The sequence below is a fragment of the Monodelphis domestica genome, chromosome 1 (genome assembly GCF_027887165.1).
Source record: "Monodelphis domestica isolate mMonDom1 chromosome 1, mMonDom1.pri, whole genome shotgun sequence".
Classification (NCBI taxonomy): domain Eukaryota; kingdom Metazoa; phylum Chordata; class Mammalia; order Didelphimorphia; family Didelphidae; genus Monodelphis; species Monodelphis domestica.
The window spans coordinates 433,276,141-433,303,008 of record NC_077227.1 but is presented as its reverse complement, the minus strand read 5'-3'; the positions used below and the strand labels follow the sequence as shown (position 1 = coordinate 433,303,008).

The 26,868-nt window shown below is 45.8% G+C and overlaps 1 protein-coding gene and 2 long non-coding RNA genes across 4 annotated transcripts in view; 1 reads left to right on the top strand and 2 right to left on the bottom strand.

Annotated features, from left to right (window-relative positions):
- CHST8 (carbohydrate sulfotransferase 8) overlaps positions 1-26,868 on the top strand; it is a 218,101-nt gene that overhangs the window by 171,926 nt on the left and 19,307 nt on the right. The gene's annotated exons all lie outside the window — the stretch shown is intronic.
- Positions 4,335-17,552, bottom strand: LOC130456435 (uncharacterized). Its single transcript, XR_008915288.1, has 3 exons — positions 17,497-17,552; positions 8,511-8,812; positions 4,335-7,961 (listed from the first exon to the last, which is right to left on the bottom strand). It is a non-coding gene; the product is annotated as an uncharacterized LOC130456435 (long non-coding RNA).
- Positions 17,608-21,105, bottom strand: LOC107650687 (uncharacterized). The gene is made up of 3 exons (XR_001626455.2): positions 20,385-21,105; positions 18,742-18,823; positions 17,608-17,728 (listed from the first exon to the last, which is right to left on the bottom strand). It is a non-coding gene; the product is annotated as an uncharacterized LOC107650687 (long non-coding RNA).

Here is a 26,868-nt window from a genome sequence, read left to right as displayed (position 1 = left end):
GCCATAGTTACTAGATGGGGGTACTACCTTAGTAGGATGGGAGGGCTCCCTCAGTACTCCTAATAGCCAAGATTGTACAATACTTCCAGATATTAACTGACTGGCTGGGAAAGGGGAGAAAATAAGTCAGATGGGACTTGTAAATTAAAGAAAGCACCAACTCTGAATTTCTTTTGTGTACTTTAACTCTTGGTACTCCTTTATGTTATTTCTGAACCAAGATCCCAATGGATCTGTGACCATTACACTGAGATACCAGTGGACGCAGGACCTTGGTATGGCATGGACACACTTCAGTGGTGCAGACTCTGACCTTTCCATGACTTCTCATTCTGTGATTTTTATCTATATCCTTCCATTAAAAACTGCCACAGAACACCTGCCCAAGGTCCTGAAGTCTTCCAGCCAAATCTTATAAATAAAATCCGAAAATAGCCTCATTTGAATTCATCAGTGTGCTGGGGAGAAGAAAAGGGAGGAATGACTGCTTGGCCTTCTATTTCCCCTGGCCAGTTTTGTAGAGTGACCTGACTTCCCCAGTATTATAGGTTTTTGACCTCATTTCTTTCAGATTATGATAGGAAAGAGATCCCAGTCTTCTTCCTTGTCTCAGTGTGAGAAGCTATTTTCCTTTGTACTAGTTGGACTACTTTTGAATGGTACTCCAACGGTATCCACTAAAGTCAGATTGCCAGTTCCATTTGGAGACTGAAATTGTAATCTAATGAATGAGAATTCATCTTGTCATGATCATAGATTCACTACTAGGAAAGTCCTTCTTTGGAGAGACTGTAATCCAAACCCCTCGTTTTAAAGGAAGGAAACAAGCATTTATTAATTACATATTGGGTGCCTCCACAAATGTTTCATTTAATCCTTGGAAGAACTTGGAAGAAATATCCCTGTACCTCTACAAATATCTCATTTAATCCTTGGAAGAACCTTGGGAAGTCAGTGCTATTTTGTATCCCCATTTTATAGTTGAGCAAACTGAGGCAGACACATTGAGTTAGCAAATATCCAAGCCATTTTTAAACCTATGTCTTCCTGACTCCAGGCCCAGCACTCTAGCCACTGCACTACTAAATTGCTCAGGTGTAGAGAGATTAAGTAACTTGCCAAGAATCATTGAAAGGGAGATTGGTATGGTGGATAGAGTATTGGACTTAGAGGCAAAATGCATGAGATATTGGATTTTAACCCAGGTTCTCTGTCTCCAGAGCCAGTATTCTTTCTTCAATATCAAAAAGACCAAGAACCAACTTTCCTGGCTCAAGAACTGTTCAGGTCAGAAATCCTGCCACATTCCCTGAGACCTCTTAGCTGGTCAGAACCCAAGAGAGGATCACTTCTCCATAGATTGCATCTTTAGAATTTGTTCAGTTCAGCAAACATGAAAGTCCTACTATGTGCAAGAGTATAGACTTTGTTGGTCACCAAAGGCCAATGTCAAAAATAATAGCTAGCATTTATATTGCCCTTTAAGACTTACATGATGCTTTTCCTCTTTTACCTTATTTGATCCTTACAACAACTGTGTGAGGTAGGTGCTATTATCCCCATTTTACAGATGACTATTATCCTGAGGCTCAGGGAGGTTGTGACTTGCCCTAATTACATCCAGCTGGGAACCATCTGAGTTCTTTCTGATGCTCAGTCCTGTGCTCACTCAAGGGCATGTCAGATTGCTTCACAGTGATGAGACACTAAATCCATCCCACTTGCTTCCAAGACCTTCAGCTGAACAGAGATCATTGCACCACATCATTCAACTAGCCTTGATTCATCAGAACCATAACTGGCATAACTTGGAATTGGGGAGGGGGAGTTGCCCTTGAGCAGAAGATTTAAAAGGTATAAGAGTTTAATACCTGTACTTCTTAGCAGAGGTGGGGATGAGGCGAGTACTGGCTCCTATGTTGGCCCAGCAGCAAAAGTTTCAGCTTATGCATAGGTTGGGAAACAATGAACTGCTACAGATTGTTTGCTCTTGACCTCTATCCTAGTAAGAATTCCCTAACCTGCCTGCCTCCTTCCCCTCCCTAGAATGTCCCCTTTTCCAGTGAACTCCAGCCATCTTCTTTCCTTCCTTTTTTCTTTCTTTCTTTCTCTTTCTTTCTTTCTTCTTTCCTTCTTTTTTCTTTTCCTTCCTTCCTTCCTTCCTTCCTTCCTTCCTTCCTTCCTTCCTTCCTTCCTTCCTTCCTTCCTTCCAGGGCCAGTAAAAATCCATGTGCTATCTTCCTTCCCACATAACAAGGAGTCCTCTGCAGTTGAGAAGAAAGAACATGGGACCATAATTCCTATGTGTTAGACTAAATAATCCTGGTCCTTTCCAACTCTCAGAATCTATCCCAACCCAATATCATAACTAATGTCCCTTCTCATTCAATTGAATTTGTACTAATTACTTCAATATTATACTCACATCATGTATTACAAAGTTGTTTGAAAGCCTGCCTCCTAACCATTGCCCTAGTTGGTACTACTTGCTCCTATGGCCATCTCAGTTACTGAAACTGCCAGTTGCCACTTTGAGAGTCATCTCCCCTTCCAGTGGGGCAAAGGGAAGGCTTCCAGATCCTAGTGAAGCATTCAGAAGGATCACTCTTGGTAAAACATGTTTTTTTTTTGTTATTGTTGTTTAATGGTTGTTTGGCCATGACCAACTCTTTGTGATCCCATTTAGGGTTTTCTTGGCAAAGATACTGGAGTGGTTTGCCATTTCATTCTCCATTCATTTTACAGATGAGGAAACTGATACAGTTAAATGACTTGCCCAGGGTCACACAGCTAGTAAGTGTCTGAGGCCAGATTTGAACTCTGGAAGATAAGCTTTCCTGACTGTAGGCTTAACGCTCTATCCACTGTGCCACCTCGCTGCCCAACACAAAGAGATATTCTCCCCTAAGCCAAGAGCCAAGTAGAACAGAGGCAAAGCTAGGAGACTTTTTGGGAGGAAAGGGGAACAAAGTCTGTGATTTTACTGATTTGGGGAACTCCTCATAAAGCAATTCCCTCTCCCAATTCAGACATACCTTTCCTTTACGGCTTAGAATCTTAGAGAATTTCCTTAGGGGCATGGAGAAGCAACTTTTCCAGGCGTCAAACCAGCTCTATGTGTAAGAGGCAGGATTCAAATCCAAGTCTGTCTAATTCTGAAGCCAGCTCTCCCATCCAATCTAACTTCACATTTGCCAATGAGGAAATTGAGACTACAAAATAGGAAACAACTCACCGAACGTCACATGGCTAACTAGGGCCATGCTGGCCTGAGAGGCTGGCCCTCTCACTGTGTACTCACTGTGCCAGCCTACCAACCTCTCTCCCCCTTCCACAACCAACACATCAGATACCACGAATCTCCCATGAACACCCCATGGTGCTGCCGCTGTTTCATGACAGGATAGCCCCTTATCCTTTAACCAGCTCTAGAGCAGAAAATATGCTAATCTCTGTTGTAAACATCCTCAGCATGATTTATAACACCGTGCAATGTTGTATTTGGAGTCACACAGCCAAGGAAGTAAATCAGATCAGTAAATGGAATGACATTCTATCCTGTGGAGGATATATCAGCTGTGGGGCTCTCCCTGATCCCCTGGGGAAGAGAGTCACTCCCAGCCAAGCCTTGATATCTTCCCCCCCGCAACCTCCCCAAATTTTCATCTCCAGGCATTGAGACTATTTCTGCTCAGAATCCATGATGAATAGAAATGGATATTACAATTGCCCATGAAGTTAGGATGGAAGAATCAATCAGAAGAATTTTATTACAGTGCTTTGCATATGGGATATACGAGGTAGACAGGGAGGATTAGCACCACTGACATGAGGGTTCAGCAAGCCTTTCTCAGGACTTCTCAGACACCTTTCAGGTTCACCTTTCAACTAACTCTCACCTGTAGCTCCAAGAAGCTACAGCATATGTGGTGGCCAAGACCTGGTAAAACTGTCTCAGCAAATGAGCTGATTGAAGGTAACTGACATGCCTCAAATCCATCATTGACTTTGGAGGAGTCTATCCCAAGCATGTTAGGATTTCTCCTGGGTGGAATGGGTAGTTGAGAACAATCTGTTCCAACAGCCATGAAAGTGGCTAAAACAGGTATTGTGCAGTGCCTGAGCTTGGTCAGACATCAAAGATGCCAACGTCACCCACTGCATCCCAGTCCATCACTAATCATACTGACTTTTGGCTTGCCACTGTGCTTCCATGAATCTGGAAGACGGAGTGAGGTCTCTCTTAAATCAAATTCCTATAAAAGTCAAGACACCAACTCATGATATCATGGTCCTCTTCAAAACAAATGACAAACAACAATACTAAAGAACATTTTAAATTAGTTTATTAAGTTTTCAACTCTGTGCCAGGCATTGTGTTTAATTCTGGAGATACAAGTAAAAATAAAAAACATTTCCTGCCCTCAAAGAGATTCCATTCTAAAGGGGAAAGATAACAAGTACATAAACAGGTATACAAGATTACAATTATTACAAGAATTTGTAGATTTACAAGAATTACAAGAATACAAATTAGAGATAGGCCAACTTTAGAGGGGATGGCACTAGGAGGTGAGAGGCTCCTTAAGGAAAAAGTATTCAAACTAAGACTTAAAGGAGGCCAGAAACTGTCAAGAGGTAGAAGTGGGGGTCAGTTATGAGTGACAGCTAGTGCAAGGCACAAAGAAGAGACAGTGTTTGTGTGAATAACAAATAGAGGAGTGTAGTAGCAGGACATGGGCAATGAGTAAGAAGACAGGAAAGATAGAAATGGGGCCAAGTTTTGAAGCACTTTTGTCTCTGAAGAGGATTTTTTGTCTTCTTAAAGATAATAGGGCACTAATGGAGATAAGTTAAAGATAATACTGTCAGACCTTTACTTTAGTTGTCCAGTTATAGTTTTTAAAGACTGAATTTCATCCATTGTCTTTTGATCCTTTTCCTTTTGGTCTAGTCTACTTTTTCTACTTTTCATGACACTCATTGGACTTTTTCCCTATTCTTCCAATAGGTCAGTTCTGGTTTTTATTATGCTTATTTCTTCATTTGATTTCTATGTCTCTCTTTCAGTCTGACCAATTTTGCTTTTTAAACTATTATTTTCTTTTTGTATTACTTTCATTTCTTTTTCCAACTTTTCTTCCCATTTTTTCTACATGTCTTTTAAACTCCTTTTTGAGGTCTTCCAGAGCTTGCAATCAGTTTCCTTTTTTTTTCTTTTTTTTCAAGAGTTTGCATGTTTGCTTGTTTCTCACCATCTCTTGTTGCTTCTGGATTTTGCTCTTTTTCTCCATAGAAATTTTCCAGGGTCAAGAGTCTCCTTTGCTGCCTTTTACTCATTTTCCCACTTGGGAGTCCTGCAAGTTCCTAGCCATATTTACCTTAGTTTCTGGCTTCCAGGGTTTTGCCTTGGGGATATCTTTACTGCCCTGAGGCTCTAGTATATGGGTCCAGTGCTATGGAGTTCTGAACCTCACCCCCAAGGGGAGTTCTGTGGTTCTTTTTTGTTAGTATAACCTGCTTCCCAGACTCCTGACATTGCCCAGGTCCCACCCAGTTCTACTTCTGGTGCAGTAGGTGGGGGTAGTGGTCAACCTATACTTTTCCTCATGCAGTTTTGCCTCCAATTGGTTCCCCCTTATATTGTGTAAATCCACTCTCTCTGCCTACCTTTTACCTTGTGTTCAATGGGAGAGCCCCCTCACTCATCCTGCTTTTACTTCTGTCCTTTTGAGGTACTTTTTAAAGATCATTTTGGGAGGATATTCAGAGCAATTTCAAGATTTCCCTGCTACTATGTCACCCCTCCCAACCTCTACTAGAATAATCACTTCAGTAGCTGGGTAGAAATTGGATTTGAGTGAGAAGAGATTCAATTCAGGGAGACCAAGGAGAAAACCTTTCTGTTTCTCCATATATAGAGTGATGAGGGCCTGAATTAATGTAGTTGCTGTGTGAGTACAGAGAAAGCATCATCTATGACAGATAATGTGGAGAAAGAACAGATAAAATTTGGCAACTGACTGGATATGTAGGGTGAATTAAGATGAGGAGTACAGTATGACATGGAGTTTGAGCCTGGGTACCTAGGTCATCAGTGGTAACAGGGAAGTTCAGGAGAAGGGTTGAATTTTGGACTAAAAGATATATGTTGAGTATGAAATGCCTATTGGACATCTAATTTGAAATATCTAGACTGGAACTCAAGAGAGACTAGGGTTAGATATATAAATATGGGCATCATCTTCATAGAATTGAATCTATAAGAGTCGCTAAGATCACCAAAAGGGTAGAAGGAAAAGAGAAAAGAGCATTGGAGGACACCAATAGTGGATGTGACATGGAGGAAAAGGAGACTGAGAAACAACAGTAAGATATATTGGAAGAGATCTGAGAGAACTCATTGTCACAAAAATGCAGAGAGGAGAGAATGCATAGAAGGTGCTGGTTGACATCGTCAAATTTACAGAGTTCAAGGAGGTAGAGGATTGATCCGAGGTAATTCGATTTGTCAACTAAGAAATCATTGGCAACCTTGGAGAGAACAGTTTCAGTTGAATGATGAGACTGGAAACTAGGCTAAGTAAAGAAGAGAGTTTTTTAGAAGAGAGTAGGACAAATGTTGGTGGAGTATGGAAAAAAAAAACTAATGTGCTACTTACTGGTAGAGCTGTGATCTGATCCAACCATTTTGGAGAATAATTTGGAATTACACTGAGAGTTATAAAACTGTGTATATACCCTTAGACCCAGCATTACCATTGTGGGTCTATTTCCCAAGGAGATTAGGGAACGAGAAAAAGAATCCATATGTTCCAAAATATTTATAGCAGTGCTCTTTGTGGTGGCAAAGAATTGGAAACTTGAGGGGATGCCCATCAATTGGAGAATAGCTAAACAGATTGTGGTATATAACTGTGATGGAATACTACTGTGCTATAAGAAATGAACAAATGGTTTTAAAAAAAAAAACCTGGAAAGAACTTTATGAGATAATGAAGAGTGAAATGAATAGAACCAGGAGAACCTTATACACAGCCACAGAACTGATACTGGAAGAATAAACTTAGAATGTTACCTCCAGAAAGTGAACAGAAAGATAAAACATGAAAATTTATGTGAATCTGTTGGCCTCCCTGAGGATATTCTATGTTTTGCAGGGAGAGTGGGAAGAGGGTGGAAATACTTGTGAACAGGATCTATTATATAGATTTGAAGAAAAGTAAGTTAAACATAAAGGTTTGTGATTTGATTAGTGTACTATCTTCTTTTTCTTTATATATGGAAAAGCTTGCTTTGTTTAGATTGATGAACATTTGTAATAATACTAAATTAATTTGTTTTTTGTTTTTTTAAAAGAAAGTAGGAGATGAATCTGGGGGACTGGGTAGAGCCAGCTTTTCCAAAAATTTAGCTGAGGGTGAAAGATATATAGAGTGAAAGCTAGTAGGGATGGTAGAACCTAATGAAGGTTTTTTAAGAAAGGGAACTAATAGGTAAGGAGAGACTGAAGATTGCAGGAGGGATAATTGGGGATAAGATCGGCGACACATGCCCCAGCAATTGAAGAGCCATTTGAGACAGAAGGGAAGGAGATGGGGCAGAGGATGATGGTGGGGAGTGTCTTCCATTGGTTTTTTTCTTCCAAAAAAAAAAACATATCTAGTATGACCGGAATGCAGAGGGAGTGATCAGGCCTGTGCCATTGGTACCAGTTGTTCCTTCCCTCCAAAGTCCCAAAGGTTCCCTTCAATGCCTTTTGTTTTGGCATTGCATTCATATCAAGCTCCTGAAATAACAAAAGGACATCTGTGTAGTTGGTGCCCCTAGAGACAGTGTCATAGAATCCTAAGTGAATTGGATTTGGATTTTCAGAACATGGTTTCCAATCCTAGATCCACTTCATATTACTACTACACGTGATGTTAGCCAACTCTCTCTCTGCTCCTCAGTTTTCTCGTCTATTGAAAAAAAAATAAAGATTTTGAACTATATGAATGAGCAATAAGTTCTCTTCTTATTCTAAATCTACTCTCTCTCCTTTAAACCTTTACCTTCCAACTTAGAATCAATACAGTGTATTGGTTCTAAGGCAGAAGAGCAATAAGGACTAGGCAATGAGGGTTAAGTGACTTGCCCAGGCTCACCCAGCTAGGAAATGTCTGAGGCTATATTTGAACCCAGGACCTCCCATCTCCAGGCTTGGCTCTTTCCACTGAGCCACTTAGTTGCTCCCTCTAAATCTCTTCTCCTAAGAACTTCAAACTATAGTTTCTGAGCTGTGCCCTGTTCACTGTGGCTCCCAGATTGTGCCCTTTTCCATAGCCCCTGGCCCAGGATCCCTAAGCTGTGGCCCCATTACTACAGCTCCTGTATTAGAGTGTGATTCCCCCTTTAGATTGAGCTCCTTGAGAGCATGAACTGTCTATTCTTTGTGCTTTTCTTCCAAGCCCTTAGCATGGTTCTTGACACAAAGTGAGTACTTCATTAATAAATGCTTATTGACTGACTGGCTGATTGGTTCCTTTTCTTGGTGGCTCCTGGTCTGTGTCCTCTGGCCCATAACTTCTGGACTATGATCCTTCCACTCTGACTCCTAGAGTCTGGCCTTTTCTTTGTGGCTCCTAGGTTGTGGCCCTTCCCCTGTGACTCATAAACTGTAGTCTCTTCTTTGTGGGTCTTAGTCTCTGTTCTTTGCACTGGGACTCCTGGACTGGGACTGTTTGACTGCCCAGCTGTGGCATTGTGGCCCATGAATTGTTTAACTGCTGTCTGTGTAATAGGAGACTCCATGATCTTTGCAAACCTGAAACTAAAAGAGAATAAAATGAGGCAGAGAGGCAAGAAAGTTTGTCCCACACTCTCTTTATGCTTAGGGTGGGGGACCACGTAAGGAACACAATTCGCCCATCCAAGATGACGTCTTACTTGGGTTTCAGATGCTAAGAGTCCTTAAAGTGCATTTACACCTTGATCACAGAGTTTCAAGAATTGAAGGGACCTCGAAGACCATGTGGGCCAGCCCTTACCTGAACCCAACTCCATTCCACAGAATTCCCTCCAACACACGCAGACTGAGCCCAGCCATTCCACTTTGGGAGAACTCTAATTGCCAGGAAGTTCTTCCTGAAGTGAAACCTAAATCTGTTGCTTGTGCATCTTCCATAGATTATCCTAGTTATGCCTTCTGGGACCAATCTGAACAAGTCACGTCCCTTTTCCAGAAGACGACCTTTCACATACTGGAAGATGACTATTCTAGGATGTTTGCCTCATCCTCACTCCTTTTCCCCAGGCATTCCCCTTGTGAGTCAGGAATCAGGATTTCCTCTGATCCTCACAACAGCCCCATGAGAGATCCAGGGCAGGGGTTTTTATTTCCATCTTACACATGAGATCCATATGAGGAAAATGATCTGATGTGTCAATGACAGAGCTAACACCAGAGCCCCTGACCCCAGCCCCACCCCAGTGCTCTTTTCACTGGACCACAATGCCTTTCATGGGGTCAGAAAATAACCCCAAAAGTGTGGTGAGGAGAGGACAGAGATCTGCATTTATTGTATTCCAGAAAGTCGGCATTAAGCTGCCTCTGACACACTCTGAATACACAGGACAATTGAAAACCTCCTAAATGGCATTTCCAGGGTTTAATTCTGGTTAACATTTCCCTGCCTAACACTAATGAGAGAATTGTGATGTAGCAATATTAAGTCACTGGTTCCTTGGGATGCTTGGAGGTGACTCAGGCAGCCGTAGGTAGGTTGTCTGAGCCCTTCCTTCCAAGGAGTCTGTCAAAGGGCCAGAATGCTCTCATCTTGTGGTGACAGGTGGCTCCTAGATTAATTCTGAGCTGCTAGGTGGCATCAGCTCATTTTCCCTCTGGACCTCAACTTCCTCTGATGGAAAAAAAAAACCCACTCTGTCCCCTCCCTCCTAGGAACATGGAGGACTCAGAGCATGCCCAGGAGATAGGAGGATGGAAAGAGAGGGAGGTTGTAGCTGGGGCAAAGAGCTCAGCTTTAGGGAAGCTGGCAGCAGCAAAAGAAGGGCTAATGCTTCAGCCCTGTTGGGGAGTACATTATGCCAGGTCTATATAAAGGAAGGAGGAGCTGGATGGAGGCTCGAGGAGCACCACTAAATAACTGTGTGACCTTGAACTAATCACTTGCCTTCTCTGGGCCTCAGTTTCCTCATCTTTAAAAATGATAAGGTTGGAATTGATGACTACTAAGGAGACTTCAAGGAGTCCATGAAGAGGTTTTTGGGGAATTAAGAAGCTGCTGGAAGATAGGACCGGTACAAATATCTACAATTTAAATGTATGGCAGCTCTAGCCAGAGATGTTTGAGGAGAGAAGGGAAGATAATAGAAAATAGGAAGACTTTTCCTGAACTGACCCTCAATCCTGGTCCTCAGGCCCAGGCTAGTTTGGGAGCCCTTAGTTGGTCCTCAAGCTTGACCTAGTCCTCAGCCATAAGCCATTCCACTGGATGCCCTTCAGGAGGTGTTACTCAGTGCCCTCAGTTGAACACAGGAATGTCATCTTCCAGAGCCTGCCCTGGTTGAGTGCAGTATGAATCTGAAAGTTGTTTTCTTAAAAGTAAAATTACCGTGAGTTGAGAGACACATTCGGGGCCAAATTCTTCTTTGGCAGCCAAGTTTGAGAAAACAAAGAAAATTAAGCCCTTCTTCTTGAATGTTTGCTTGAAGGGTTCCCAAATACTATGAGCCCTTCATGCAGGCCCCATGTGCAGGCTCATCTTGAGAACCATCTTGGCTCCTGAGATTCCACTTTGGATGTCATCCAGTCAGTGCTATAGGGTCAGGTACAACCCTCCTCTCCCTTTGGCCCATCTGGCCAGTTCACTCAGCAAGGCAAGTTGTGAAGGGGCAAGAAAAAAAAGATTGCTGACCTTGGACACAGCAAATCTGAGTCAGAGTTGCTGCTCTGGCATTTACTCGCCATATGACCCAGGCCAAACATTTTACCTTTATAGCCTCAGTTTCCTCATCTGAAAAATAGTGTTAAGAGGGCTATTCTATAGTCCTGCCCCAATAATTATTCAGGTCTGGACTTTTTAATTAAATCAGTCACTAAATCAGAGGCATGAACTAGGTGTGAGTAAGGCTTAGATGTCCTTATTTAATCAATCACAGCCTCAAACCAGGCAGGATCAATCAAAGAAAGAATGAAATGCTTTTGAGCCATTGGATGAAAGGAAATGAGATGTCGCAGAGGGACTATAGCTCACTGAGGAGATTCCCTCTGGCCCAGTGAAGCTTAAATAAAAACAGCAAGCCAGTTTGGAATCCAAGATATTTCAGTAGCTGACCAGCCTACTGATGGAGCAGCTCAGCCAAGCCTCAGAGAGTGAATCACTTCCGTGTTGGGGAAGACTCTTGTGTCTCTGCATCATTGGGAATGATCTTGTGAAGCCAGGGAGGAAGGTCAAGAGATTTGGATTACCCATTGCTGACCCCAAAACTGTAATGGCTAACAACAACCTCTTCATTTGCAGCTAAAGACAAACTAGACACCGTGGAAAGGCAGATTTGAGACTCTTCAAGGGGCCCAACAGAAAGCAGTGTCTAAGAGGAATTTTAAGAGTACATGAAGGGAGGACTTCCACCCAATGGAAACCAAGCTTTCTCCCTTTGCTGCTCTTGCTCACTAAACTTGAATTTACTTTCTCTAAATCTGTATGTAGTTATGCCCTCCAGTGTCCCACTTTTGGGAGATGGTTAATACTATTTATACTGTACTATCTTAGACTCTACCTATTTCTAAACATCCACCCCCACCTAATTGATATCAATAGATAATCTGTGGGGGAGTACACTGGTGGGGGCTCATAAGCAACAATATTAAACACACATGCACAAAGCCAGGGCAAACATAACAGGGAATGTGATAGATGCCTCTAAGCCTGAAGCCCCTAAAAACATGAGGGAGATCTACTAGTCATCCTCTGGGGACCCCACTTACTATTCCAGTGCTAATTGTGAGAACGGGCCCAGAGTTCTTGCATTAAGATCGATAAAAAGACCTGTTTTTCCCTACCTATGGCATAAGATGAATATTAGGAAAAATCTTTGCCTCCTCTGCTAGAACTTAAACTCTTGGAGAGTGAGGACCATTCCATTTTTGTCTTCAATTCTCCATTGCCTAGCACCATCTCTGACTCCATAGTAGGAGCTTAATAACTGTTTATTGATTACTTGATTGATTAAACCTTAAAGCAGCATATAAATGTGAGTTGTTATTTTCATAATTAAGCCTGCCCAGCTAGATCATCTATGGGCCCTCTCCTCGGGGGACGGATGGAGGGATGGTTGCCTCTGATCCTTCCCGGGGGACTGAAGTGCCAGCGAGGGTGTGCGAGCATGCCGAGGCCCCAGGGCACCGCACCAGAGCGCAGAGATCGTTCCCAAGCAACGTTTCTTGCCTTTTGTTTTTGTTTGTGCATAACAAGCAGCTTGTTGGTGCAAAATAAAACAGATCATGTAGCAAACCCAAGGAGATATGGACTTTACTGTGAAAAACAGCTCCTTTCGTGATGCCCAGGCTCAGCAGATCTCTGACGCTGAGCGCCAGGCTTGGAGGCATCCATCACATCCCCTATCGTGTTTGCCCTGGCTTTGTGCATGTATGTGTGTGTGTGTGCTGCTTTGATCTATGAAAGTATTGTGTGTGTGCATATATCAGGATGGGCATGTGTGTCATTTGGGGTGTGTGCACATTGTGTCTGCCTTATTGGGGGGGTGCATGTTATTGTGGAATGTGTATGCACACGTCTTCATACTGTTGGGGAGTGTGTGTCCATATATATACACACATACCCTGTGCCTGTCTATTACTGTGATTTTATGTGTGTGTGTATGGGATGCTCAGGGAGGGGTAGTATCTCTGGTATGGAGGGCTTGTCGTGCCCTCCTAGGGCAGCTCTCCAGCCTCTGACCCCCACCTGACACCCAGCTCTCACTTGTGGCTCCCAGTAGCTGCTAGCATGCGGCAGCGGCCACACCCCGGGCAAAGGCTTCGACAGGCGGGCTAAACCTTGTGAGGGTAGCCATCGGGTCGTCGACCCCTGGTGAACCAGGGCTTTGCTCACCCACCATGTGAAGACTGATTCGGCGGAACAGACGGAAGAAACCAACAAGAAGGTTCAGTGGCTGAGAGGGCGATGCAGCAAAGCACTGTGGAGTGCTCAGGGCGTGTTGGAGCACAAAAGACAACACGGCCATCCAATGCAGCTGAGGAAGTCTCCAGGTGTAACGACTTTTCGTGCCACTGGACCCAGGCTTCCAACGTCGAGAGAGTGGGACTGTCTCTGTGCACCGACTTTTCCACTTAAATCTTCATGCACAAGTGTCTTTGTGCACAAAAACGCACAAAGACAATCGTCATACTCGGTTACCGAGAGACTACTACCCTATGTGTGTGTGTGTGTGTGTGTGTGTGTATATATGTATATACACACACACATATGTGTGTATATATATGCATATTCCTGTGTGTTTGTACGTGCATGCCTGAGTCTGTGTGTGTAGTATATGCAGCTGTCTCTGTGGGTGCTTTGAGTGGGTCCTCTGCCTTTGTGTGCATACATCTGTGCATGTACTATGGCATGCATTATGTGTATATGTGTGCAGATGTCTGTGCATATCATGATGTAGATGACATGTGCCTCTTTTTTCCTACTTGTATTTGATAATAAAAAGTCATTTTTATTCTGATTTGAGAGCAGTAGAAGGGCAGATGAATACCTATCTTTCAAGGTTAAGAGGCTAGTCATTTTGGTTCCAGGCCTAGGATACTGCTTTACTTCAAATAAATTTTTTTTGAATATGTAAGGATTGTCTTTTTTTTTAAACCCTTACTTTCCACCTTAGAATCAATACGGTGTGCTGGTTCCAAGGCAGAAGAGTGGTAAGGGCTAAGCAATGGGAGTTAAGTGACTTGCCTAGGGTCACATAGCTAGAACGTGTCAGAGGTCAGATTTGAACCCAGGACCTCTCATCCCTAGGTCTGGCTCTCAATCCACTGAGCTAACCAGCTGCCCCCTCTTTAAGGATATGCTTAAACATCTTAAACTAGCAATAAAAAAGCAAAATATTAATTTTATTTAGAAGCAAATATTGAATAAGAAAATAAGAAAAAATAATTGAAGCAAATACTTCAGTGTCCCAAACACAGTATTATGCTTCAAGAAATATTCTACTAATTTGTAGTGAGCATTTATTTGCACAATCACAAGATGTGGAAAATTTCAGAAAAGATGATAAAAGTCTGAAATTTCTCAACATCACACCACTAGAGCAGTCGGTCACAATATTTTGTACAAAGCACAACATTCAATGTAATCAATGTTGACAAAATCTCCAGACTCCTCTTTACAGTCAAGAAAGCTCTAAGGATGAAAAACATTGCCGTCTAGTCTTCTTCTGAAGAGTCTCTCAAATGTGTAGGCCATGAAGCAAGCAAGCAAGGAAGCATCAGGTCTCTCGGGGGAGAGAGGATGCCCTGGTGCCACACTCTCAGAGCCTCCAAGCCTGAAAGTGCAGAGCACCGCAGCTCCATCATCTTGATTCTTGTGGAAGCGGGTCTGGTGTCCACATACGTGTGTGCCTTACATGTATGTTTTTGTAGGGACGATGTGTCCTTGTGCACCGGGTATGCACATGTTCATTTGCGAGCATGCGTGCTTGTGCGTATTTGTCTCCTTGTGGGTCTGAGTATGTCTCTTTGGGTCTGTGTGTGAGTGTGGGTCTAGGTGGTTCCCTCAGGTTGATTCAAGTGCACTTTCTTAGGACATGTATTGTCATTTCTTACCTCTGCCTATCAGCGAGTCTCTGAGCTGGGATTTGTCCTTGGGTAGAGAGACAGCCTTTTCCCTACTCTATCCCTTCTCCCCACCCCCCAAAAAGCCCCTAAGCTTCTGACACTCATCCCACGGCTTCTTGTGTCAATACTTGCAGAAGTAAAACCTGAATGAAGATAGTGAATCAGCTATGACCGTGACAGTCCACATCATCTAAGAGCTAACATGCCATCTAGAAAGCAGCAAGAGACTCAAACAGGCTCTTATCCCTAACTCTCCTCTGGACGCCCCCGTATCGAGTGAGCAGACCCCCCCTTCACTGAGTCTCAGTTTCCCCATCTGCAAAAGGGGGACGATAAGTCCCCTTCCACCTCCCTTCCAGCCAGAGCTGATGTGAGGATCGGATAGGAAGAGGCACGTTTTCTAAGCACTTAGGGGGATTGACATATGAGCAATTGACATATGACAATATCGACTAACAAAGGGATCTCTTTTGATGCCTGAGATGGAAGTTGCCCATCTCTCTCTCACTCACTTTATCTGCTTACCAGTAGGACACTGTACACAGTAACAGCAATATTGTACGGTGATCAACTGTGAAAACTTGACTACTTTCAGCAGTCCAATGATCTGGGACCACCTGAAAGACTTATGACAGGGAATACTCTCCACCTCCAGAGAAAGAACTGTTGGAGTTGGATGGATGCTGATCAAAGCCGACTGTCTTTCACTTCAGTGTATTTATGGTTTTGGTTTAGGTTGCTCTTACAACAAAGACCAATATGGAAGTGTATTTTGCATAATAGAGTCTCAGATAAAAAACAAAAATAAACAAACAAAAAACCTTATCTGCCTCCTCTAAAATCTTGTCTGCCTCTATTCTTCTATGTCTGCTGTAGGGGCTAGGACTGAGAAGGGAAGTAGGTATGGTTGCTAAGAAAAAAGTAGGCTCTCTGGCTCTCGGGGAGGTGGGCACTGGTGTTACAGAAGTGAGTAGCAAGACCACGGAAGAAACAGACTCTTGATGTCAGGGGTTCTTACCTTATATAGGGAAGCCTATAGAATCCTTCTCAGAATAATGCTTTTAAATCCTAAAATAAACTATCCATAGGATTACAAAAGAAATCAATTACACTGGAATTAAAGGACATTAAATTCTTCTTTGAAAAACAAATTCACAGACCCCAGGTGAAGAGCCACTACTCTCGGTGTTTCCAGTTGGGTGGGCAACGGAGCTATAGAAGAAAGGGGCAACAGAGGTAGAGGAGAAATAGAGCCCAATTCTATAGCAAAGGCTCTCTGAATAGTTAGCCCTATAGACATACTTATCTGTGGCCATCCCCCCCCCTTCTTAATCTTCCACCTGCCTTCGTTTGTCTTATTCCCTCTTGGTGATTTTAGCTTCTCCAGGGCCATCTGGGTTAGAAGTGCAGGGGCAGCTAGGTGGCCCAATGGGTAGAGTGATGGGTCTACATTCAGGAAGACTCATCTTTCTGAATTCAAATCTGGCCTCACACACTTTCTAGCTGTGTCACCCTGTGCAAGTCACTTGACTCTGTTTTCCTTAATTTTTCCTTATCTGAAAAATGAACTAGAGAAGGAAATTGCAAACCGTTCTGGTATCTGCCATGAAAACTCTAAATGGGGTCATGAAGAGTCGGACATCACTGAAATGACTGAATGACAATAACAAATAACATTCCCCCTGGCCACCGTTTTAGGGGTCCCCAACGGATGACTAAAGTCACTCCAGATTTCTGTTGTAAATGTTGATGAACCCTGGTGCTGCCTGGGCATCCCACCCACTGCCTCATCCCCCTCCACTGGCAAGAGAGAAATAGGTTTTTAATAGCATTCTTTGTCCTCCCCTCTATTTCACGCAAAGCCAGGCAGCAAAGAATGAGTCTGGTCAGGCCCAACTCCCCAAACTCCCCTTCATGCCCTAGAAGAGTCTGAAATGAAGGCAGCTCTGGCTATTTTTCTATCTTTATAATTCACAGGCTTAGGCTTTTCTTTCACATCCCATAAAGTAATTCAGGCTGCAGAAAGGTCTGAGTGGATAAGAAAACTGGTTTTCACTTTCTCCCTGGAATGAGGTTTTGGTAGCCCAATGCTGTATATGCATTTAATGGTAGAATTCAGCCCCATAACCACTGCCCTTGCATTCTCAGTTCCTATTTTCTGGGCTCTTGATCTCCTCCTCTAATGAGTGTAGCAGATCATTTTGAAGACTTCCAGAAGCTCTCCTTTGGCAGTTAGTCTGTGGGATTGTGTGGCCCCATTCCCCCTAGGCGGGGACCCCAGAATCTTCCTCGGGGAAAGAAATCAATATGTGAATGTCCCCCCAGGAAGGTCTCCTCAGTGGCTTGGGTGGTGTTTGGCGAGAATAATTATGGATGGCCCTGCACTGTTGTGATTTAATGGCATTTCGATCGGGAGAGATGAACAAGCAGTGTCAAAGCTGGACAGGGCTGTACTAACCCAGCTCCCACGCACAGACACTAGGAAGATGACAAACTCCCCGAGAAGTTAGAAGAATAGTTAAGGGCAATGATGCACGGAATGGTCGGCCGATATATCAAAGATGGGATGCTGCCTTAGGACCAAGCTTGAGTTTATCAAACGGTACAAATGGGATTTCTGACAAAATGAGCGAGAAATAAAGCTTTACCACAGCAGTAAGTGGAGGGTGCCTTTAGGAGTCCTCTTGACTTTGTGCCCCTAGCCTCCTCCTCCTCCTCCTCCTCCTCCTCCTCCTCCTCCTCCTCCTCCTCCTCCTCCTCCTCCTCCTCCTCCTCCTCCTCCTCCTCCTGAAGGATGCCACCAATCTGACTGCCATGACGACTGGTTGGCGATGGGGTCAGTTTGTGGACTGACCACAAGGAGACTGGCTAGATCTGCACCTGTAGCAGAGAGGGATTTTGGAGATGTGAACTTGAGACCATTTCAGGAAATGATCCAGGAAGAATATAAGCCTGAGTACATCTGAACTCCTAGCTACAGAATAAAAATCACTTCTCTGAGAAAAGTTGCTGCCAGAAAGCATACATGGAGGGAAGAGAGAGGTCCCCCGAGAGTCAGAATAACATCTGAGACACTGAGGGGCCTCTACACTGGAGAACTCAATTCAATTTGTCAACAAGTGTTTGAGAGACAAACAAAAGAGTGGAAGGAATGAAAGGAGGCACCAGAACTGAGGGACAAGTGTGGTTGTTGGAGGATGAGGACAATTCATTGTAGGTGGGTGGTAGGTGCTGGCCCTGAAGGAAGAGTAGCCACTATCATTGATCAGAGAGATGGTGGCCAGAAATATCCTTGAGGTCCAGACTCTCCCTTCCAGGATTTTTTAGAGAATGGGCCAGGAGTAATTGACACCATAACTAGGCGCTGGTAAGTAGAGAGCCAGTCATCTAGGCTAGCCTCTGAGTGGTGCAACGTGGAGCAGCATGGAGAGATCATTCTCCTGCCACAATGCCAGAATCCTGTAATGAGGACTCATGCTGGTTGGCTCCTAACCCTCGATTGCTGGAACATTTCTGTCCCATTAAAAGATGACATATTGCCTGAAGATAGTTTGATAAACAGCCATCAGAGCTGTGCTTAGCGGTGTGTGGAGTTATACTTCATTGGCTATATTCCTGCCAAGAAGTAGCATGTCCATAATGAGCATGTGGGAAACGTGGCCAGGGCAAAGCTCTGCCGATCCCTCTACCCCGGCATCATCCTCCCATGCAGGGCTCATTTGTATTTCCTCATCACTTGTCACTAAATTGTAGGACTGGGCAATTATTTCCTGCAGAGATGCAGCAGGTGAAGGGAGCCTGGGAGGGAGGGAAGGAATGGGAAGTGGGTAATCTGAAGGAGGGTAAATGTGCCAGTTAATAGCATCAGTCATTCAACATTCATTGCCACTTACCACAAAGAGGATGGATTCTGGGACACTCTGTCATCCCTCCTGACCCAGGGCCAGACATGATAGGTTCAGCACATGACACCCTCTGTAAAGAGACCTGGTTTTCCAATCCGAGCTCTGTCGTTAAGTCACAGTCCATCTCTCCTCCTCCTCCCTTTGCCCCCTGCCCCATAAAATGAATATGCTACCCCCCACCTCACTAGGATGTTAGGAAGAGCAAATGGGAACATGAGCCTTTGTAAGGCAAAGCATAACCTTCTTTCTTTCCTCGGAGAGGTAGAGGTTTACGAATGCAGAATGTTGGAAGCCGTGCCAGTCATTATCACTGTATTATTCTAGTTTGTTTCACTTTTTATTTGTCAAAAGGGAAAGCTCAGTGGCAGTGTGTGTGACACAAACTATGCCTGTGAATTCATTGGCATAGGGAACTCCTGGATGAGGAAATTCCCTCTCCCAATACAAATCAGCACCAACTCTGCAACTTATGAGTGTTCTAGATTTCTTAGGACACTAAAAGGGAAATGGCTTGCCCAGGGTCACATAGAAATATCAAAGGCAGGACTTGAATCCAGGGCTTCCTGACTTCAACTCCAGCTTTCTTTTTATTATGTCACATTACTTATCTATGGAAACACTTAGTGAAAAAGAAAAAGCTTGTGTCTGAAAATGAATGTGGTAAACATGGAAGGTAGGAAGGATGATGGGAAGAAGGAAGAGAGAGGGAAGAAGGGAAGAAGGGAAAAGGCAGAAAGGAAGGGAAAAGGGGAGAAGGAGGAAGGAAGAAAATCCAGCTATTTGCTGGCTTATCCATGTCTGTTTTGTGCTACCCTTCTTTCTACCTTCTCTCCCAGACTAACCACCTTCTGGCCAGTGTTTTATGGAGCATGTACTATATGGCTAGGCAGCTCCGATGGAGGAAGAACTGCACTCTACTGGCCAGGCTTGTTACCCTTCAGGAACCTCTAGATTCCCTCCATTCAGGATCCCAGCAGCAGCAGCCACTCCGAAAGGTCCTGTCCCCTTCCTCCTTTGTCCCAGACCTCATGAGCTTCAGCAAAAGCAGGTGGGAATTCACCGTCTAGCCTGGCCCGGCCATGCAGCATGATACAGGAGATCCCATTTGCATCACCACATTCGTACGGAACCCTACAGTGGTATACTGTGGTATGGGCTGTGGTGTGCGAGCCCCAGGAGAGGACGTGGTCGGCTCTGGCCTCTCGTCAGCTCCAGACTCATTACCACGCTGAGGCATGGCACAGTTCCACGGTATCTGTGACATAGTTCATTTCTCACCCCAGGATTTATTCCCTGGGTGTAGCTATATCTAAAAATTACCATGTCACAGTCCTGAATACCTCCTGGTATACAATCCATAACACATGACAGAGTATGTACAGATTGTGGCATGCAGCACACACCATAAAGGATACCATTATAACACACTGCATAGAAAATGTGCCATGTGAAAATTAGCTCGCAATAGTGAAGATTTTTATGGCACCTACTATGTGCCAGGCTCTATGCTAAGCACCTTGCTAATAGTATCGCATTCGATCCTCACTATAGCCCTAGGAGCAATCTTCACTCATTATGAGCTCCATTTTACAGTTGGAGAAACTGAGGCAAACAGAGGTTATGTGACTTACCCAAGGTAACACAGTTAGCAAGTATCAGAGGCCGTATTTGAACTCGGGTCTTCCTGATGCCAAATCCTGTGATCGACAGCCCGCACACTGTATAACCTAGACGAGAGTCAACAGATTGTTAAGAGCTCTCCCCTAAACACAGAGAGGGGATCCTGCAGCAATGAGTTTGCAAGTCCTATCCTTGTGCTAGATGGGATGCAAACAGCAGAGAAAAGCATGCCTGCCCTGGCTTCCTGGCAAGTTCCTGGATCCAGGAAGGCCCCCACACTGAGGGCAGCTGGGACCAAGGGAGCAGCTGCCACATTCAATGGGACGTGTCTTGCTGAAACTGGCAGCATTTGTACTCAGACAGCTTTGCCAAGCCGTTTAGGGCCAGTGGACCCCCATGAAGGCAGCCCCAAGGTCCATGATGAGATGGACCTCAGAGGGGAGTGGGCTAATGACCTGCCTGGATGAATGAGTGATTAATTGATCGACTAACAGATTGACAATAGGCTGGACCACCAACTGACTGCCCAAACCAACAGCCACGTGGTAGAACAGGATAGCTGATCACACATAGAAGCCAGAGGACATACTCAGTCAGGCCATTCTCAAAGGCCACACCACTGAGAAATAAAATCCATCGTAATCATTGTTGTTAATTACCGAGGCGAGAGACTTGCTAAATAAAACGCGTGTGAATGATTCTCTACAGTCAGGAGGGATTGGTCCTAAAATGGGAAGATGTCAGCTGCCCCCCCCCACGCTCCAAGCCTTCACCTCCTTACCTCCCCCTCCATTCCTTCCCCTTAGGGAGACCAAGCTCAAGAACTCAGGGATGCCCTTTCCAGCTCACAGAGAGGATAATCTAAAGATTTAAAACTATTGTAAAACACGTAAAACCCAGTGGAATTGCACATCAGCTACATAAGGGGAAGGGAGGGAAAGAGCATGAATCTTGTAACCATGGAAAAATATTCTAAATTAGTTAATTAATTAAAAATCTCCAAAATTGGGGGAAAATTATTGTTAAAAAAAATAAACGAAGCTGATGGAAAATACCTCAACATTGAGCAAAACCTCCTCTAGCCTTGACTCAGAAAGGAGATGCATGTGTTCCACACACACACACACACACACCCTGGGATACCTGCTTCCTGAACCAAATACCTGGCCCTCTATTTGTATAAAGGTGCACCTCCGTCACCCAGCTGCACTCTCCTAGACCCCCTCCCGCTCCCCTCAGCAGGAAGTGGCTCTCATAGTAGGGATGGTCTACACTGAGGCATCATACTCTCAGCACCCTTTCTGCCACATAGATTTGTAAGATCAGATCATGGTTGTGATTTTGACTCAGCAATTAAGAGTCTTGAGTTGAGGATTCATGATGAATGTGTCCCTAGGGCCCAGGGGTTATCTGTGTAGAGCTAACTGGGCTTGTTTTAATCTCCCCCTCTACTTCACCTTGAATGCCATGACCATTAGCTCACCCAGAGACACTCAAAGGAGCTCAGAGCTAACTCAAAACAGTCTCCTTTGGCCTTGAGCGATACACTAGGACTTCCTCTATGGCATTCCTGCCCTGGCACAGGTTCAGCATGAACATGCTCAAATATCATGGTGCAGAAATTAGTCTGCAAGAGAGTGCCACTGAGAGATCACCCTGACTCCTGTCAGCTAACCTTTCATGCCCTGTGCAATCATACTTGGGGTATTCTAGGGTCTAGGTTCCCCCAGCCTGTCGATCGCACCCATCCATGCATGGCTGCTTCCTAGTACCCCAGAACAAGTAAAGTCACTGGCAGACATTCATCTGCCCGCCTATGGGCCCTCCCCTCTTTCTCTGTGGTCCTGTGCCTCAGCAAAGCAGAGAGAATCAAGCATTAAGTACTTGCCAGAATCATCAACCATGGCTTGGGTGGCTTGGAGGTTGAGATCCCTGCGGACCCTTTGAAGTAGGATCCAGCAAGTGTGGCCAGATCTCTGCCTGTGAGAGTCCCAGGACTGGTCCAGACCAGCGTGTACAGCTTCTATTTCCTAAAGCCTTGTAGAGCAAAGCTAAGTCCTAAAAGACCAGCAGAACCACAAGATAGAGGCAGGCTGGCTCAAAGCTTACACAAAAACTACAAGGAGTAGAATGGTTCTGATTCTGGAGGAAACTGCCTGAGAGTGAGCTCTCCATCATGGCTAGAAGCAGGGAAAGTCATGGGAAGGTCCTAGGAGTCCGGAGACTTCAATGCTGGCCTCTCCTCCATCCCAAACGAGCGCTCTGATCACAGGCAAGTTGCCCCCACTCTCTGGGCCTCTGTGGACTCTCTGGTCCCTTCCGGCTCAGACATTCCATTGTTCTGTGATTCCACGTTTCTATGACACTAGATGACAGAGGATGTTTCGGAAAGCTCATTGTTTCTCTGACTTCCTGCAGAATCCATCGAAGCCTTGGGGGTTTCTCAGCTATCCTCCCCTTCTAAACATCTAACACAGCAAAGGATTATTGGGATTCACTAAAAGATAAAGTGCGGATGGTCAGGCCATAAATCTCCTAAGGTCACAACTGGAAAATGTCACATTTGAATTAAGATGAAGACTAACATTACAGGTCTGTCCCGAGTAAGCATGTGAAACCATGAGGACCGCAGTGAGACCACCCACAGCCAGTCAGACACCTCCGTGAACATGTGGGAAACCCGCAGTCCCCGGAAGCGAAATGTCAGGGCTGGGAGGAGTAGCGAAAACACCCTCAGCCCGTCAGACACTACTGTTCTGGAGAGGGGGAGATACAGTCCGCGGAAACGAAGCGGCGGGACCGGGATCCGCAACGAGAACACACGTAGTCGGTCGGATAGTTTCTTGAAGGAAAGAAGGAAATGTTCTTCGCGGAGGAGGAGTGGCAGGTTTGGGGCCAGCACCGAGAATACCCACAACCAACTAGATGCTGTTGTACAAGAACGGGGAAGGCGATCTCCCCGGAAGCTGAGCAGCAGGACGGGAGCCAGCAGTGAGAATCTCCACAGCCGCTTGGACACTGCTTTGCTGGAACGGGGAAGACATTGTACCCGCAAGAGAAACGGCAGGGGTGGGGCCAGTAGTGAGAATATACGCATCCGACCAGAACTCCCACCTGCTCTGCCGGAACGAGGGAGACACAAGCCCCGGAAGAGGAGCAGCCGGGCCGGGACCAGCAGTGAGAAGAACCAGAGGACGGACACCATTATACAGGAGCGGGGACGGTGCTATCCCCGCAAACGCAGCGGCAGAGCTGGGAGCAGTAAGGAGAATACTCTGAGCCCGCCCTATACCCTCGTGAAGGAGCGAGGGCGGCACTCTTCACGCAAACAGGGCAGCCAAACTGGGACCAGCAGGGAGAACACCCACAGCCAGTCTTATTCCTCTTTGAGAGAGTGGGGGCGATGTCCCCGGAAGCAGAGAGCAAGGCGCGCGGCCAGCAGGGAGAACATCCTCCCGGACACCTCTGTGAAGGAACGAGGGAGGCGCCCGCACAAACGGAGCAGCAGAACTGCGACGAGCAGCGAGAATACCCATTTCTGGTCCGATGTGCCCATGAAGGAGTGGAGTAAGCGCTGTACCCGCTGTACCCCGAAAGCGAGCAGCAGACACGGGGCCAGCGGAGAGAATTTTCAGAACCAGTTGGGCGTCCCTACGAAGGACCGGGGGAGAGGCCGTCCTCGGAAATGGATCGACAGGGCTGGGGCTCACAGCGAGAACAGGCAACCCAAAACAGAGGCTCCCATGAAGGAGTGGGAAAAACCCCACCGCTGGAAGCAGAGCAGCAGGATTGTTAGAGCAAGTAGTGTGAACACCCAGAGCTGGTCAAGCACTACTAGGCAGGAACGGGGGAGACGTTATTCTCAGAAACAGAGAAGCAGGGCTGGGACAAGTAACGAGAACACTCATAGTCGGTCATTCACCCCCCCGCAGGAATGGGGGAGAGGCTATTCCCATCTGCGGAGAGCCAGGACGAGGACGAGCAGCGAGAATACCCAGAGCTGGTCGGATAGCCCCGTGCAGGAACCGAGGAAGTTCTTTTCCCGAAAGCAGAGCGGTAGGATGAAGACCAGGGCTGAGAATATTCAGAGCTGGTCAGACGGCATCATCGTGACGGATCAAGAGAAACACACTCCCCGGAAACCGAGAAGCAGGGGGAGAGCAGGCAGCGGGAACACCCGTATCATCCAGGCAGACCCCATCGCACAGGAGCCCAGGAACCCCTCTCCTCCCAAATGGGGCCGCAGGTCGAGGGCCAGCAGGGAGTACACGCGGAGCCAGTCGGATCCCGTGATGCGTAAGATGGGGAGGTGCTATTCCCGGAGGCCCAACACCCACGACGGGGCGAGCAATGAAAAAATGCCAGGTCCGCCAAATACCACCCTCGTGCACGATCAAGGGAGATGCCATTCCCGCAAGCCAAACCGAAGACTTGTACTGAGGGAGGAGAACACCAACAGCCAGTCAGAGAACTCCATGCCCAAACGAGGGAGACACTCTTCCCGGAAACACAGGGGCAGGACTAGAACGAGCAGTGACAATACCTACAGTTGGTCAGATGGCTCTTTGCATGAGAGGAGAAAATTTTTACCTCAGAAGCCTAAAATCAGAGCTATGAGTGTTGAGAATGCATACCTCCAGCCAGATGCATCGATATACGATCAGTGGAAACTCTGTCCCCAGAAGTCAGGCATCAGAGCTAGCAGCGAGCACAGGCAGTGTCACCCAGATGGCTCCATCTACGATCAGTGGAGACTCTGTCCCCAAAAAACAAGCCTCAGGCCTGCCTCAGGAGGGGAGACCATACAGAGCCAGTCGGATAGTCTTGTGTCGGAGCAGAGGAAACTCAGTCCTCAGAAAGCCAGCCTCAAAGCTAAGGCTAATTGTGAGATCGCCTGCCTGTCAGACGCCCTAATAATCGAAGAAGGGAAATCCATTCCAGAGAACCTAGATGCCAAGACTGGGGGAAGTGGTGAAAACACCCCCCTCCGGCCAGATACCTCCATTCAGGAGATGGGGAAATTCTATCCCCCAAAGCCAAGCAGCCGGTCTGCAGCGAGTGGTGAGAACACGTACAGTCACTCAGATACCACTCTGCATGAGCAGAGTACTCACTGCTTTCAGAAAGCAAGTTGTAGGGGTGGAATAAACAGTGAGAATCCACACAGTTGGTCAGACTCCGCAGTGCATGAATGGGGGAGGGCCTCTCCCTGGAAGGCCAACAACAGGGCTGGAGGAAATGGTGAGAACTCACACAGCTGGTCGGATGCCTTCATGCACGAATGGAGGAGACACTGTCCCTTGGGCAGAAGACTCAGAGTTCGGCTCTCCCCTCTCCGGCCCAAAGAGGCATCATCTCCTCCTCCACGGCTCCCTCCAGTCTCCACAAGGCCCTGATGGCTCTGATAGGAGGAACTCTGGGTCTTTCCTACCTTTGGTCTCCTGGGCTTGGCATATCCACACCTTCTAAGAGGTGGTGATGTGTTGGTTGACTTTTCCAATCTGCTCAGACAGCTCAAATGGGTAAGGACAGGGGAAACAAAGGCACGTTTTTTTTGAGGTGCTATTATGAGGCCTGACCAGAGAATTTAATACGATGAATTTTCCTATAAACACAATTGAGAATTTAATGAGATTCTTCCGTTTGAATTATAAGTCCCTAATATGAGCCAGTCTCTAATTGCCCGAGTGTGTCTGAGGATGACAGCGTGTTTAAGCTTCAGTTTCGCATCTAATCTAAATAAATTAGCAAAGAGCCCCAAATCTGGGCCGTGACTCATTGATGTAAAAGCGCAGTGCGGTCTGTAAGCAGCCACAGTGGGGTTGTCGGCTTATGACCAACAATGAGGGCAACCTGCGTTTTTTCCTCCTCTTCTTTAGTGTACAGGCATATGTCTTTACCAAGTCATTTCTCCTACCCCAAGTCAGAGACGGCACAGCAGGAAGCTCTTCTTGGGGAGGTGGGGGCCTCCCAGGTGTTTGAGCTCCTCCCAATCCCTACCATCCCAAAGGGGGCTGAAAGAGGGGGTGCCTCCCTCCTAACTAACACTTTCTCCTGGCCATATGAGTCTGCAAGGCCCTAGATCATAGGGGTATGAGTTTAGAGCTGGAAAGGATCTCAAAGGTCAATTAGTCCAACCTTCTCCTTTTACAGATGAGGAAACTGAGGCCCATGAAGTGATTCTCCCAAGGAGACACAGGTCGTTAGTATCACAGATGGAACCTGGGTTCTCTGTCTCAAAAGTCAGTGCTCTCTATTGTATACCATGCAAAAATCTGGGCATGCCCATTCAAACCCCTTTCCTTTCAGTATTGGGCTTGCAGTTTTGCTAGGAAGGAGCATGCTCCCAAGGCCTCCTTTGCCTCATCTTCTTTGGACATGTGGCATTTGAGACCTTTGGGGTACTAGATCAGTCTTAAGCTATGGCTAGGAGTCAGCAGCCTAGGATGAAAGAAAAGGGTATGGGAAGCAGAAGGGCCCGAGGCTGAGAATCAG